This window comes from Chanos chanos, chromosome 16, assembly GCF_902362185.1.
Source record: "Chanos chanos chromosome 16, fChaCha1.1, whole genome shotgun sequence".
Lineage (NCBI taxonomy): Eukaryota > Metazoa > Chordata > Actinopteri > Gonorynchiformes > Chanidae > Chanos > Chanos chanos.
The window spans coordinates 2,862,604-2,876,924 of NC_044510.1; the positions used below are offsets into that span (position 1 = coordinate 2,862,604).

Sequence of the window (14,321 nt, forward strand, 5' to 3'; positions counted from 1 at the left end):
AGGGCAATTTTTGAGGCATTCTGATTTTGGAAACGCACTGAAGTGAAATTATAATTCAGTGAAGGTGAGAACGAAAATATTTATTTATTTATTTATTTATTTATTTTTGGAAGTGGTGCCCGGCTGCATTTTCAGTCAGTTTCTCAGAGGTTTAGCCATTTTTGTGCTGGATGCCAAATGAATAATTTGCTAATATTGTTATTTTTATTCTGATTTGGAAAGACAATGCTTACAAAATGCCAGACATTATAAACATGACAAATGGACTCACATACAGTAACCAGTCTCGGGTAGGTTTCTTTTTTTTTTTTTTTCTAACAGTGTTAACAGGCACTGTCAGGGAAAATTGCTTAGGTCACTCTGCCTGTCAGTATTACCCAAATAGAATTAGACAGTCCCAACAAATGACAGGATAATGTTCTTGGCATCGGTCCTAAAGGCGTGTATCCTCTCGTTGCCGCGTTCCCTCCGAGCTTGCTCCTGTTCGTTAGCTAGTTAGCGGCGTGGATTGCGAGCTTAGACCGCAGCGTAGAGAGACGCGCCCGCCAAACGGGAGGTCGCGTCTGATCAGCTGCCAGGTGGTTCTTTGGATAAAACCAGAGACTTAAAAACGTTGAGTATTAGTAAACGTTAAAGTACCGTGCACAGTCTTAAAGTTCTGCTGACGTCGCTAACGAGAGAGAGGGTCTACTGGCGCATGACTGGTTTCTCTGTTTCAGTGTGGACTTCAGAGACCAGACCAGTGACCGAGGCTGGTTCTTTTCCCTTTGTTTGTTTTTTTGTTTGTTTTATTAAAATTGTTACTCCTGCAGTCTAATACAACATTTAATAAATGAAAGCATCTGTAATGGGGCTAATAAAACACAGAACACATCTTAAAAGATCTTAACTGTGATAACTCAGAATTACTGTAATTGTTTTTTTTTTTCATTTGTGTTTGGATGTATATTTTTTTTCTCGTCTATTTTTTTTAAATCAGTTGAGACCCTGGTGGTTTTTTTTAAAAGCCTATATATGTGTATGTGTACACACACACAAACACATGCAAACATACGTATGTATATATGTATGTAAAGAATTTACATAATTTCTGTGATTGGTATCACATGACTGGTGACTTAACGGTCAGTATGATTCTGATTTGCAGTGGCTGTGTAGTTTTGGGGCTTGCAGTGCAGTGGAAACCGCTTGTTTCTCATGCAGATTACCATCTAATCGTGCATTTCTCAGTTTTTAACAGAACTGAAAATAAACTGTACGCTACCGATACCGAACTGGCAGCGGAGTTTGAAACCAAATTTACCCATAAAATATTCTGAGGAACACCAAGTTTCACTGCTGCATGGCTTGTGTTTGGCAGTTTGTCGCGAGCTGCGTTTGTCATTGAGAGAAAATGACTTTCTCATCTCCATCATGATTTCTGTGCACACAGTATTAGCCTCAGGTGGCTAGCTGGAGGCAGATGGGTTATTGTGAGGCAAAGAAAAAAAAAAAGAAGAAAGAAAGAATTACTGTAGTTTGAATTTTTTTCCCATATGTTGTCATGTGTAATAAGACCCAAAGTGAACACTCTAAATGGACTACTTGATTACTGTAGGGGACTTATACAATACTGTACTTGTATAGAAATGATTCGGTCCCAAGCTTTTTGATCCATATAAGCGGTTGATCACTATAACCGTGATCAGCGTAAGTGGTTTCCACTGAATGCGACGTACGTTCTGGTGGTTGTCCAGGACGTGATGGAAGCATGAGGCATGCACCAAGGTCACATGACCTTTTCCTCTGCTTTAACCATGACACGGACTAAAACCCACATCATGGAAATGAAGTTAAGCCCGCTTAATGAAAAATGCTCAACTTTTGCACAATCCGCCGTGTTTCCACGTTTGATTTCAATTAAAATGTCCCCGCAGGACTGGATTTTTCCCCGGCGTGTTTACTTCTCCGTATTAAACATGCCAGCTTATGCTCGCTGCCTCAGGGGAAATGAATAGGATATGTGTAAAATAAATGCGGTCATGTCTGACACAGAGCCCGCTGTTTACATGGGATTAATAAGCTGTTTTACTGTAGCGGCCGAAACACACTGTCTTTCGGTCATTGTCCTTTCAAACACCGTAGAGGTTCCTTACCCTGCTCATGTAAGACGAGACTGTCGGTAAAAAAAAAAAAAAAAAAAAAAAGGCGATGTTTTGACAAGCGAAAACTCATTGAAGTTAAAATGGGCTACAGTATTGTTGTACTTTGTATTTTTGTTATCCTGTTTTCAAATAAAAAAAAAAGAAAACAAACAAACAAAAAAAAATGGGCTACAGGCCAGAGATCAGTCTGATGTTTTGTTTTTGAACAGTATATATCATACATTTCTAATGGAGTCCGTGTTGTTAATGCATACAAATGTTATGTAATGATGAGTGGTGCTGATTTGCTTTTGTTTGTTTGTGTTATATTTAACTTGCGTCCTGTTGCATTTCAGTTTGCCTGTGGGTTACAATGTAGCATTTCCTTTATTTTGATTTTTTTTTCGCTTCCCGAATGATTGGTGTATCAAAAGCGAGCTTATACCGTGTAATGGTTGGTGTTACACAAACTTTATTTAGCTACTTCAAATAATATTTTCATGAATAATGAAGCCAGAATCAAAAGAAAGAAATGGTATTTTGTGTTCCAGGCATATTGTCTCGTCTTCATCTCTCTGTTCCTGTCTTTTCTGCTCTGTGTTTTTTTTTTTTTTTTCCTGTAACTGAAATGGCCGGTGATTTGACGACTTCTGCTCTGTACGTGGTAAGATTGGAAAGTGATTTTTAGTGCGCAGTAGGTTGTTGTCAGGGTGGTGTTACGTTTTAGACACAATAGAGTTGTGAGCTGAATGCATGTTACTGGTGTAAAAAAAAAAAAAAAAAAAAACCTAGTGGGAAAACATCCCTGGAGATTCATCTCTCTCAGGCGTGTTGATTTCATCAATAAATAACGAGCTGTAAAGCAGCGTCAGACCGCGACTAGTCACCACGCTTGGTCGTCTCTCCGTCAGTAACAAAGCCGTAGGCCTTTTCACTTTCAGCAGCACGTCCAGAGTACAGCGGGAATTATTGATTCCAACTTCAGTCCCCACTTCACCATTGGTTGCTATGGAGTACTGCTTAGGTTTTTGTGGTGTGTGTGTGTGTGTGTGTGTGTGTGTTGGGCCATGTGCTGTGTGTGTTTTTTTTTTTCCCCCCACTGACAACGTACTTTCAGTGTGTTTGTTTGTTGTTGCACCCACCCCACCCCAAGCGTCTCTTGTTGTTATTATTCACAAACAGACAACAGATATCAATGCAAACTGGGCAGCTGCCTTCCCGGTTGCTCAGCTGAAAGTGGGCGTGTGCATGCGACGTGATGTATCGCCACGGCGATAAGCTGGGGGAAAGGCAGCGGCCAAGACTTGAAAAACTGTGCTGGACTAAGCATTCAAAGTCCACTGGAATGCAATGAAATATTGATGCTTCACTGTGCATATTTCAGCAGCTCTGTGTTAGCAGTTACCCTAAAGACAGAGCAATTCCACTCATTTTTAGGCCTTTGTTACTTGAGAGGGGTAAATGAAAATTGGGTTGGGGGGCGGGGGGATGTGTGTCAAACCCGATGTTTATGTTCAGGTGCGTTTTACCTTACTCTTAATCTGCACTGTGTGACTCTCACAACTGTCTCACAATCAGCACTTCAAAGGGGAAAGAAGAAGTCGATAAAAAAAAAAAAAAAAAGATGTGTGTCGTTGTGGTCTGTTCGTTTCCAAATCTCTCTGAAATGTGAGACAAACAAGTGGTATTACTTTGGGTGAGAATGTTGCTCAAAGAGAACAGTTTCCGTATTTCTATCGCGGCTTTGGTTTGCGAGGCCGGACAGGAGCGGGGAAAGGTGTCGATCGTTTATCAAGACACAATTAACCATTTTAGCAACAACAAAAAAAAAAGGCTACAGATTAGAACTCGAGATGAGAGATGAGCAGTGATGCGGCGTGTGTGAACAGATAGACGAGGCAAGTTGTTGGGGCATTTCTTATCCGTCATCTGGACCATCTCTTACCTATTGGCATTACCTATCTCCGTCCTATGTCTCTCCCTCCCCCACAATATTGTTAAGCGTCAGATCTCAAAATCTGTTACTCCAAGTTTGTTTTTGCCTGTGTGTGTGTGTGTGTGTGTGTGTGTGTGAGCGTGCGCGTGCGCGCGTACATGCGTGTGAGTGCGTGTGTGTGTGTGTGTGTGTGTGTGTGCATGAGAGAGAGAGGGAGAAAGAGAGACAGAGACAGGGATGGAGTTTGAGAGACACTGTTTGACTACGCACGTTTTCGCGTTTCCCCTCACCAAATCTAGTGGACCTAGTCTAAAGTTTAACGTCTTAATGGACCTAGCCTAAAGCTTATCGTCTTAATGGACCTAAAGTTTATTGTCTTAATGGACCTAGTCTAAAGTTTAACGTCTTAGTGGACCTAGTCTAAAGTTTAACGTCTTAACGGACCTAAAGTTTATCGTCTTAACATACCTAAAGTTTATCATCTTAACAGACTTAAAGTTTATCGTCTTAACAGACCTAAAGTTTATTGTCTTAACGGACCTAAAGTTTAACGTCTTAATGGACCTAAAGTTTAACGTCTTAATGGACCTAAAGTTTATCGTCTTACTGGACCTAAAGTTTAACGTCTTAATGGACCTAAAGTTTAACGTCTTAATGGACCTAAAGTTTATCGTCTTAGTGGACCTAGTCTAAAGTTTAACGTCTTAGTGGACCTAGTCTAAAGTTTAACGTCTTAGTGGACCTAAAGTTTATCGTCTTAATGGACCTAAAGTTTATCGTCTTACTGGACCTAGTCTAAAGTTTAACGTCTTAATGGACGTAAAGTTTAACGTCTTAGTGGACCTAGTCTAAAGTTTAACGTCTTAATGGACCTAGTCTAAAGTTTATCGTCTTAATGGACCTTAAGTTTAACGTCTTAGTGGACCTAGTCTAAAGTTTATCGTCTTAATGGACCTAAAGTTTATCGTCTTAATGGACCTAAAGTTTATCGTCTTAGTGGACCTAGTCTAAAGTTTAATGTCTTAATGGACCTGAAGTTTATCGTCTTAATGGACCTGAAGTTTATCGTCTTAATGGACCTAGTCTAAAGTTTATCGTCTTAATGGACCTAAAGTTTATCGTCTTAATGGACCTAAAGTTTATCGTCTTACTGGACCTAAAGTTTATCGTCTTAGTGGACCTAGTCTAAAGTTTAATGTCTTAATGGACCTGAAGTTTATCGTCTTAATGGACCTAAAGTTTAACGTCTTAATGGACCTTAAGTTTATCATCTTAATCGACCTAAAGTTTATCGTCTTAATGGACCTGAAGTTTATCGTCTTAATCGACCTAAAGTTTATCGTCTTACTGGAACTAAAGTTTATCGTCTTAATGGACCTAAAGTTTATCGTCTTAATGGACCTAGTCTAAAGTTTATCGTCTTACTGGACCTAAAGTTTATCGTCTTACTGGACCTAGTCTAAACAGACTAAAATTAGATGTGTGTGAGCTGTCAAATGTAAACGTGTGTAAAACATGGGCCAATAGGAAGTATTGCAAAATTCAGCCCAAGCAGCCACAATTTTTTTTTTTTTCAGCAAAAAGGTTGATAACACAACAACAGTAACTATGACGCTGTCACTGCGCTGAACCAGTGTTGTCTGTTGAAAAAAATCACGTGATCCACTATTCAGCACAAAGGGTCCATTTTTTCTGCAAAAAAAAAAAAAATGTCGAGTGAGCATGCAAGTAGGTAGATAGATAGGTGAAGTTAGCTAGCAACATACGCAAAGCATGAAGCCTATTAGTCATTATTTCAAAAGACTGAATGCGACAGAAACTGAAATTTCGACTTTTTGTATTCAAATAAGTTAAATCATTTTGCTTGTAAGTGTCTTTTTGTATCCCTCTATTAAGAAAAAACACATTATTTCATAAATCTAATGGAGGTAGTCTAAGGTTTACTGTTCTCATGGCCCTAGTCTAAGGTTTACTGTTCTCATGGACCTAGCCTAAGGTTTGCTGTTCTCATGGCCCTAGTCTAAGGTTTACTGTTCTCATGGACCTAGCCTAAGGTTTACTGTTCTCATGGACCCAGTCTAAAGTTTACTGTTCTCATGGACCCAGTCTAAGGTTTACTGTTCTCATGAAGGTAGTCTAAAGTTCACTGTTCTCATGGACCTAGCCTAAGGTTTACTGGAAGATTAATGAAGAATCTGAGTAAAGCAGGGAAATGACACTATGAGTGTCTTCATTATGCATAATCACATCATTGCACATGAGGTTTCTGAAATTAAACGTGTTTCAAGGCCAAATGTGTTAATGGAACTAATTCATGTTTCTGAATGATTCAGTGAAGCTTTTGCCTCTGCCCATAGGCGTCCTCTTCAGCCAAAGCAAACCAGAGGGACGAGTAGACAGGGATGTGAAAGGATGTGACTGAATTATGCAGATAAACAACAGAGCTCTCCAGGACTTTCTTTATTTATTTAGTTTTATCTTTTCCCGGAAATAAGAGGATTTGGATGTTTTCTTGATGCTCTGAGGCTTGTCAGACAGTTCAGACACACTGACCCTACACACAGTATCAAAAATCTGTCTCTAACACAATGCACTCTAATAGACATCTCTGCTGCACAGCACATGCTAGAGGTTTCACTTACCACTGTGGACATAGGTGCCATTCAGTCTGCTGAATTAGAGGTGTGTGTGTGTGTGTGTGTGTGTGTGTGTGTGTTAGAGGGGCAGTATTGTGTGGATGATAAATATGGTGTTATATCAAAACTTGCTAATCACATGTAAATTACTCAGCCTTACTAATATGGGCCTGGTGTTCTTGGCATGACCAGTTTTGTTTTCATTATGTTCTAACGCAATATTTTCACTCCTCTGTTTTACATCACTCTGACACACACTTCTTATCAATAGAGATGAATTATAAGGTCGTAAAGGAGGAAGTGTGTTAACCGTACGGGATTAAGTTTCCTAAAATCACACACGCAACATCGTAAATTCCACCTCAAGATAATCGTAGAATTTATGAGTGTTTTTCCAAAACCTTGTGCAACCGGTGTGGCACGTTGCGGTCATCTCTAATTAACGTGCTTCCTGACATGTTTGTTGATCACACCCTTGATTACAGACTGTGACAGCGAAAACACACTATATCAAACTCATGTTGTAAAATCATCCCACGGTTTTCGAGCTACCTTGGACAATGTGTCCTAAGAGAGAGTGTCATTAAGTTTTTTATTGTTCAGGGGGCGACGTTCCTGGCACTGATATGGATGACCTTCCAGAATGTTCCCTGGCCTTCCCCTGTCTGGTCTAGACTTGTTGAGTTTGGTTAAATCAGTGCCTATCTTTCTCCTCCTTAGCTTCTACCTCTCAAGCTCAAACTCCTCTCTCTCAATGTACGTATGCTCCTGACTGCAGGAGATCTCTCAGGCAGGCTCCTTTGAGTAGGACCTCCCTGAGAATGGAGTCAGAGGAGAACTTGGACTCAAGAACCTTGAGCAGAATGAGAGTTGGTCCAATAATGGATTATCTTACAAGCACAAGAGAAGAATGACTTGGACTGGATGGTGAAGCTGCGGTTTCTACCACCCTGAAAAAAAAAGAAACTGATCTTGTAAAAAACAAAAAAAAAAACCCCAACTAAACTGCAGTAACTAAAGTAAATCAAATGAGCTTTGAAACCTTTTTTCACTGCTACCCAGTTTTTTTCTAGGGTTATCAGGCTCTTCAGACAGAAACCAAAATGCACTCCCAAACACCCTTTTTTTTTTTTTTTTGGTTTTGTTTTTTTCTTTCGCACTGTCCCCGTCTCATTTCTTCCTTTGACCCGGTTTCGCTCGCCAAGGCGCAGTAGGCGTTCGTGATCTCTAGCCGTAATAGTGGGCGGACGTAAACTCCGCTTACAGATGTGTGATGCATACAGTGTATCGCCAACTCCGTGGCTTATGGCCAACGTACCAACGCACATGCCGTCTCGTTTTCTGCTTGTGTGTGTTTGTGTGTGTGTGTGTGTGTGTGTTGAGGCATGCGTGGGAATTGTGTTACGAACGGAGAAGACCTTTCGCCCTGGTGGTGGGTCACAGTTATGTCGTGTTGGTAATAATGACTTTGTTGTTGAGGCGAACCTGGCCCGACACTGTCAGCAGGTGGACGACTGCTTCCACTCCGTCAGTGCTTATAATGGACAGGTCAGTCGAGGCCATAGACTTCCTGCTTTTTTACTGGGCTTCCTGAAGGCATGCCAGGTGTCTCCATGGCAACTCTTCCGTCCCTCACATAGTGTTTATGTAACGATAAAGGCAGTGATGTACAAATGAGATGCTTTATTAATGGAAGACGCATGCTAATTATAGAGAGTGACATGTTTTTGTATCTTAAATATGGAAGGGTGCAGATGGTTGTTGGAGATTAACGTTCTTTTAATGCTCAGGTTTTAACAAGGTGTTGATTCCAAATGTTGAAATCCCGCTGAATACATATGTGCATAATTTCAGTAAAACGTGTGAGTGAAAACATAAATATATGTGTTCAGTGACAGACAGCGTGTTAAATGATTTGTCTTTTAAGTATCGACTCAGAGCGGTTGGGGGGGGGGGGGGTGGGGGTGGGGGGAAACCTCATCACAAACTGAAGCGCCTCAACTTTCATGTTAGTTCTGACTAGGGAACCTTTGACAGTCACAGGTTTAGTCTGAAGGCTTGGTTTGGTAACTCACAGGATGTTGATTGTAGTTCCGTCCACAGTCTTCCACTCCCCTTTGGGTGCACTTTATTTTATTTTAACCGTGGCGAGGATCCAGGAATTTGCAAATTGCTGCCTTCTCCGTTCAGACATGTCATTGTTGTCACTGAGTCAGTGGTTTCCTATATGCATATTTTACCTGTTATAACTTCTGGCTGCGCGACCCAGGGAGAGATCACTCACAGCTAGTCTTGACAGAGTCAGTATCTAACACTCTAACCCTGCCCTGAGCTCCCCCAATCGCCTTATACCTATTTTAAATTCTGTCCTAGTCTAAAGCCTAGCCTAGCTCTTTTTTAAGAGTGTTGTTATTGAGTTTTTATTATTTCTTTGTTTTTTGTTGCTTGGTTGTTGTTTTTTTTTGGTTTTGAACGTTGTATTATTCTTCCAAGTAGCATTTTGAGTCTGCCCAACATGTCTGTCAGGGGTGTGTATGTGAAACTAGACCTTTAGTTTTCTCTCCTTTTCTGTCCTCAGAATTAAAAGGAGGAAGAGATGTTTGACCTGAGGTGCTTTTCTCTCTCTCTCTCTCTCTTTTTTTTTTTTTTTTTTTTGTAGGACCATGTTGAACAACCATTGTGTTTCCACCAGTTTAGTTCTGGCTAAATGAGGGCTAATCAGATAAGAGAGAGGCAGAAACAGGCCAATGTGCCTTAGCTTCCCGCTCATCTGTCTGCGTTAGCACTCAAGAGGTGTCACAAGCTAATTGAATCTGCAGGAGAAAATCAAAGTTCCCCACACCCCAGCAACACTGATACGTGTTATTACTCCACCCCTCACCCTCACCTAACACCCACCCCCAGTGCCACCGTCCCTACTGATGACAGTCATTGCCTACCTTCTCTTCTCTTTCTTTACTCTGTCTCTAAGCTGCAGTGTCTGTTTCTCTCTCTCTCTCTCTTTTTTTTTTTTTTTTTTTTTTTTTTGGGTCGTTGTCGTCATGGCAGGGTATGAACAAATGCCACATCAGTCAGGCTGTGCACCCCTGCTGCTGTCTGCAGGTTTAACCCATGCTAGACTACACCCCTGCCACACACGCTGCTTTCACAAATACCCAAGCTCTCGGAGGGAAACGGGAGACGTCTTAACGCGCTTCTTCCGTCTCTCGCGCAGACTGACGAGGAGTACATGTCGTGTGTTGGACGTTTTTGCAGGTTCTTTATGATTGGCTCGTTGTGTCTTTGGCTCCGCCTTGACATTCTGCTCCGTGCTGCAGTGTACATATCTGTCCAGCTGACCACGCTGTGCAAAAGGAGGCTGACACACGTTTGACAAGGGGTCTGAGCTGGCCCTTGCTCTTCTCTCACGCCTCACAGTCTGTCTGTTCCCTCCTAAGGTAGGAACCTCGTGGTCCCTGTGGAAAGCAGGAACCTCATGGTCCCTACAGAAGGCAGGAACCTCATGGTCCCTGTGGGAGCCTGGAACCTCTCTCTGTTTCTTTCCATGGGCACTGGGTTAATCCAGGTGCACTGGAATGTGCAAATTATTTTTCAGGTACTGACTACATGCTAAACCAAGTCTTGTTTCTCAGAAACAAGTGATGAATGTGGTAAAAAAACAAAACAAAAAAAAAAAACAACCAATGTCAAAGCAGAACTAAAAATCTGTCCAAGGGGAAAATAAATAAGTAAATAAATAAACAAGAGGCAGCAGTTAACGCTAGTGTTTATAAAGCAGAGAATATATTCTGTTGTAATTTTTTTTTTTTTTTTAAATACATTTTCTCATTGTAGTTGAGCTCTCAGTGTTGGCTTACCTGACCAGATTTGAATGTTTTTATTGTTTGGTTTGTCCTTTTCCTTCCTTCTTGTGTTTGATCTCTCTGGTTAGTTCTCTTAGCAAGTTACTAAGCAAAAGAAAAACAAATTTCATTTTATATTCAGCTATCAAAAAAACCCCCAAAAAAACCCAACAGCAACAAAAGAAGAGGTTTAGCAGGTCGTGAGGATGCTTGTCAGAATCAGTATATCATTAGATTCTATGACCTTTTGTTTGCAGTTACGTAGACCAAGTACAGTTGCTTGGTGAGCTAGCCTGCTTCATTTCCTTTTCATATAGCTGTATAAGCGGAAATCACTTGATTGGTCAGTAATTCTGAGAGAGGATCGTGTATATGAAGGCGTAAGAGTAAGGGCTTTCCGCGGCTAAGGCTTTCGCATTTCGCTCTTTTAATTTCAGCCTCCCACAGCTCTCTGTGTATGTGTATGTGTGTGTCTGTTTCAAACATGTTCCCACCCTCTCCTCGGTCATATCCTGTATGGTCTACCACTTATTTTGTACTTTTGCACAATGCAGTGTGTTTTTGTTTGTTTGTTTGTTTGTTTAAGATGCTTTACACGTCAAAGCGTCTTCACCTGATGGCCCACATTTGTCTCTTTCTCCCCTACCAATATATGACCCACTGCTGTGAGGGAGCAGATGTAAGAGCTGAGATATGACAGTTGGACCAGTCATAGCAGAATTTCAGAATCGCGTTAACCGCATTTCTGCATTGACAGCAGTCAAAAGGCAAGTGAAAGTCATCTTATGATGCAACGCTCTCAGTCGATGCCTAGATAAACCAGCCAAATCATAAGTGATGAGAGAGGACAGGCAGAGCATTGAGCGCCGTTGCCTGGGTGACGTTACCTTTAAAACAGTATTGTCCTAAAGTACCTGTGACCGCGCAGGGGGACGGACGGTAGCGTCTCCAAATTCCTGAACACGAATGTCTAAAATAACGTTAACGAAAGCCCTTTTCGTTCAACCGCAGATCAGTGCCATTTTTTCGCAATGGCTTCCCCTGTTTGTTTGGCGTCATCTCGCCTTCTCGAACCATTGTCTGATGGCTGGTGTCTGTGGAATGTGTCCGTTAAACGTAGGTAAGCGACGCGGTCGAGACAGCAGAGGGTTGACTTTATAAAGGACACTGTTGTATGTTTCTATTAATCGTGCTCTTAGGAAACGCTGACAAGTGGAAGAATAGAGCGATATTAAGCTACAAAAGCGGCCTATTTTCTCACTGAATGAAAGTCCAGACCTTCTGTTGGCAGCGCCATTGGAAATTGGCTTTAATGAGAATCCAGGCTAGGGTGTTCAGTTAATCGCCCGTTATTGCATTATGGTGAAAAAGTGTGAAAGTGTGAAAATAACCACGTAAAAGCCTGAAGCTTTGACACAGATCAACAGTGTTACTCAGCTCACGTTGGGCAGTCGAGACAAGATACCTCTCTCGCAGTTTTGGACGCTTTAGCTCTTGTTATTGGCTAGTATGAATGAAGCTAAGCAATCCGTTGCAGCATTGCTCAAAAGGGGATTTCTGCGTCCTTTTCTTTTTATTTTTTTCCCTCCAAACACAGATTCAGTGTACAGTCACAGCCCTGTGTCGGCTCATAGGATCACATGAGCATGGAAACAAGGGTGGCTTTATAACGCATGGCTCCTCATCAACAACAAACCCCCTCCCAACCCCTGTACCCGCAAAAAAAAAAAAAAAAAAAGCCTTCATCAAACCCAGAAAAAGCACACATTCCACACTCATGGGCACACGCAAGTGTGTGAGTGTGTCGTAGCCTGTGTGTGATTGTGAGCGTGTTTTGTGTTTGTGTGTGTGTGTGTGTGATTGTGAGCGTGTTGTAGCGTGTGTGTGATTGTGAGTGTGGTGTGTGTGTGTGTGTGTTTATGACTGACTGACTGACTGTCTCGGGGGAGATGAACTGAATAATCTTGTGATCAGCCCGATTTCCTTTATACTCCATTGCACACATGTCGTGGGATACCATTGGCTCGTTGGCAATGGATATGTGAAAATTATATAACCACTTTAGCTGTGGAGAGAGAGAGAGGGAGAAAGCGAGAGAGAGAGAGGGAGAAAGCGAGAGAGAGAGAGAGAGAGAGAAAGCGAGAGAGAGAGAGAGAGAGAAAGAGAGAGAGAGAGAGAGAGAAAGCGAGAGAGAGAGAGAGAGAGAGAGAGAGAGAAAGCGAGAGAGAGAGAGAGAGAGAAAGAGAGAGAGAGAGAGAGAGAGGGAGGAGGGGTAGAGTTCAGCAGCTGGAGGGAAGAGGCAGTTGAATATGTTCCCATACTGGATGCGTTTCATGTGAAGACCAAGCTATATAAGTCTACTTTTGCCTTTTTCTTATACATCACTGCTAAACGTAACCCCTCTGTGCTCAGTGCATTAACGCTCTCACAATATATGAAATGCGACTTCATTAGCTTTGGTATGTTTCACTGTTTTTCTGTTTGGATTTGTTTGTTTGTCTGTATGAAAGCAGAGTGTACAGTAGGGACAGCTGAAAGACAGTAGATGGAAAAAAAAAAAAAGACAAACAAACAAGCAAAACAAAAAAACCCCGCTGATGCTGTCTGTGGTTACACACGATCACTGCCGTCACACTGTGATGCGTGGCTGGCATATAAGAGGCTGTAGGGAGACTGACTCTCTCTGCTATGAGTGCACTGGAGCCAAGCCTCACCTGAATACCTTTGGCAGGCGTTGCCAGATCAACACCAATCCCTCCTTTTTTTTTTCCCTTCCCCGCCGTCTCCAGCGCTATCCGTACAGTATGTACCTGTGGGATCTGCCCCTCCGGTGCAGAGGAACGCAGGACAGGAGTGCAGTTTTGTGGGGGTTTTTTTTGTTTTTTTTTAATTATCTGGCATCGCTTTCACTGTTTGACTTGGTTATTGGCTCCTCAGTATTGTTTGGTTTCCTAAGGGTTCTGTATCAGTTAGTTTACAAGGTTAAACAATGTTCCTCATGTTAGCTTTCTTCTCCTTTTCATTTTCTAAATGGACTGGAGTTCTCATTTCTCTCTCTCTCTCTCTCTATCTCTCTGTTAGGACTGCCACTAATGACTATTTTTCTATCAGTTAATCTATCGACTATTTTACCGATTATTCGATTAATCTGAAAGATTAATTTTCCTCAAAAAAAAAAAAAAAAATCAAATTGACCATTTCACTTGAGTTCATTTTATTTTGACAACAACAAACTTATATTAATCATAGTTATTCAAATTTGATCTGTTGTATTCATGGCATTCCCTACACAAAGAAATGGGCTTAAAATAATGGGAGAAATAAAATAGTTAAATAAGGTACATGTCCCAACAAGCCCAAAGCGCATGAACACACACACTGGCGCTGTCAATCAACCTACAGTAAGCCCAGATTCTAGCCTACACAAACACTTATTCAATGGAAATGCTAAGGTAGCAGGCAGATAACTTTATGGCTTTAATAATGAGTGTATTGAGCAGCTGCAAGGACAAAAAGATATTAATAATCTCTCCCTGCTAATGGTAATTTAATAAACATGAAAAGGCAACACTTAATGGTGGTTTTGCTTTCTCTGCCAGTCCATCATCCAGAATAGCGCCTGGGTGTTTTCTCCTCAGGTGTTTGTGCATAGTGCTAGTGCAGCTGTGGTGTGCCATCGAAACTGTGCACAGTGCACAAACCACCTTTTTGTTTTGTGATCATTTGAAGTTTTCTCACACTTTCGAAGCCTTGGGTCTGTGGAAACTTTTACACTGAACCTCTT

At 41.5% G+C, this 14,321-nt stretch overlaps 1 protein-coding gene across 3 annotated transcripts in view; it reads left to right on the forward strand.

Annotated features, from left to right (window-relative positions):
- Positions 1 to 14,321, forward strand: part of LOC115829828 (glucocorticoid receptor-like) — a 45,236-nt gene that overhangs the window by 11,071 nt on the left and 19,844 nt on the right. The gene's annotated exons all lie outside the window — the stretch shown is intronic.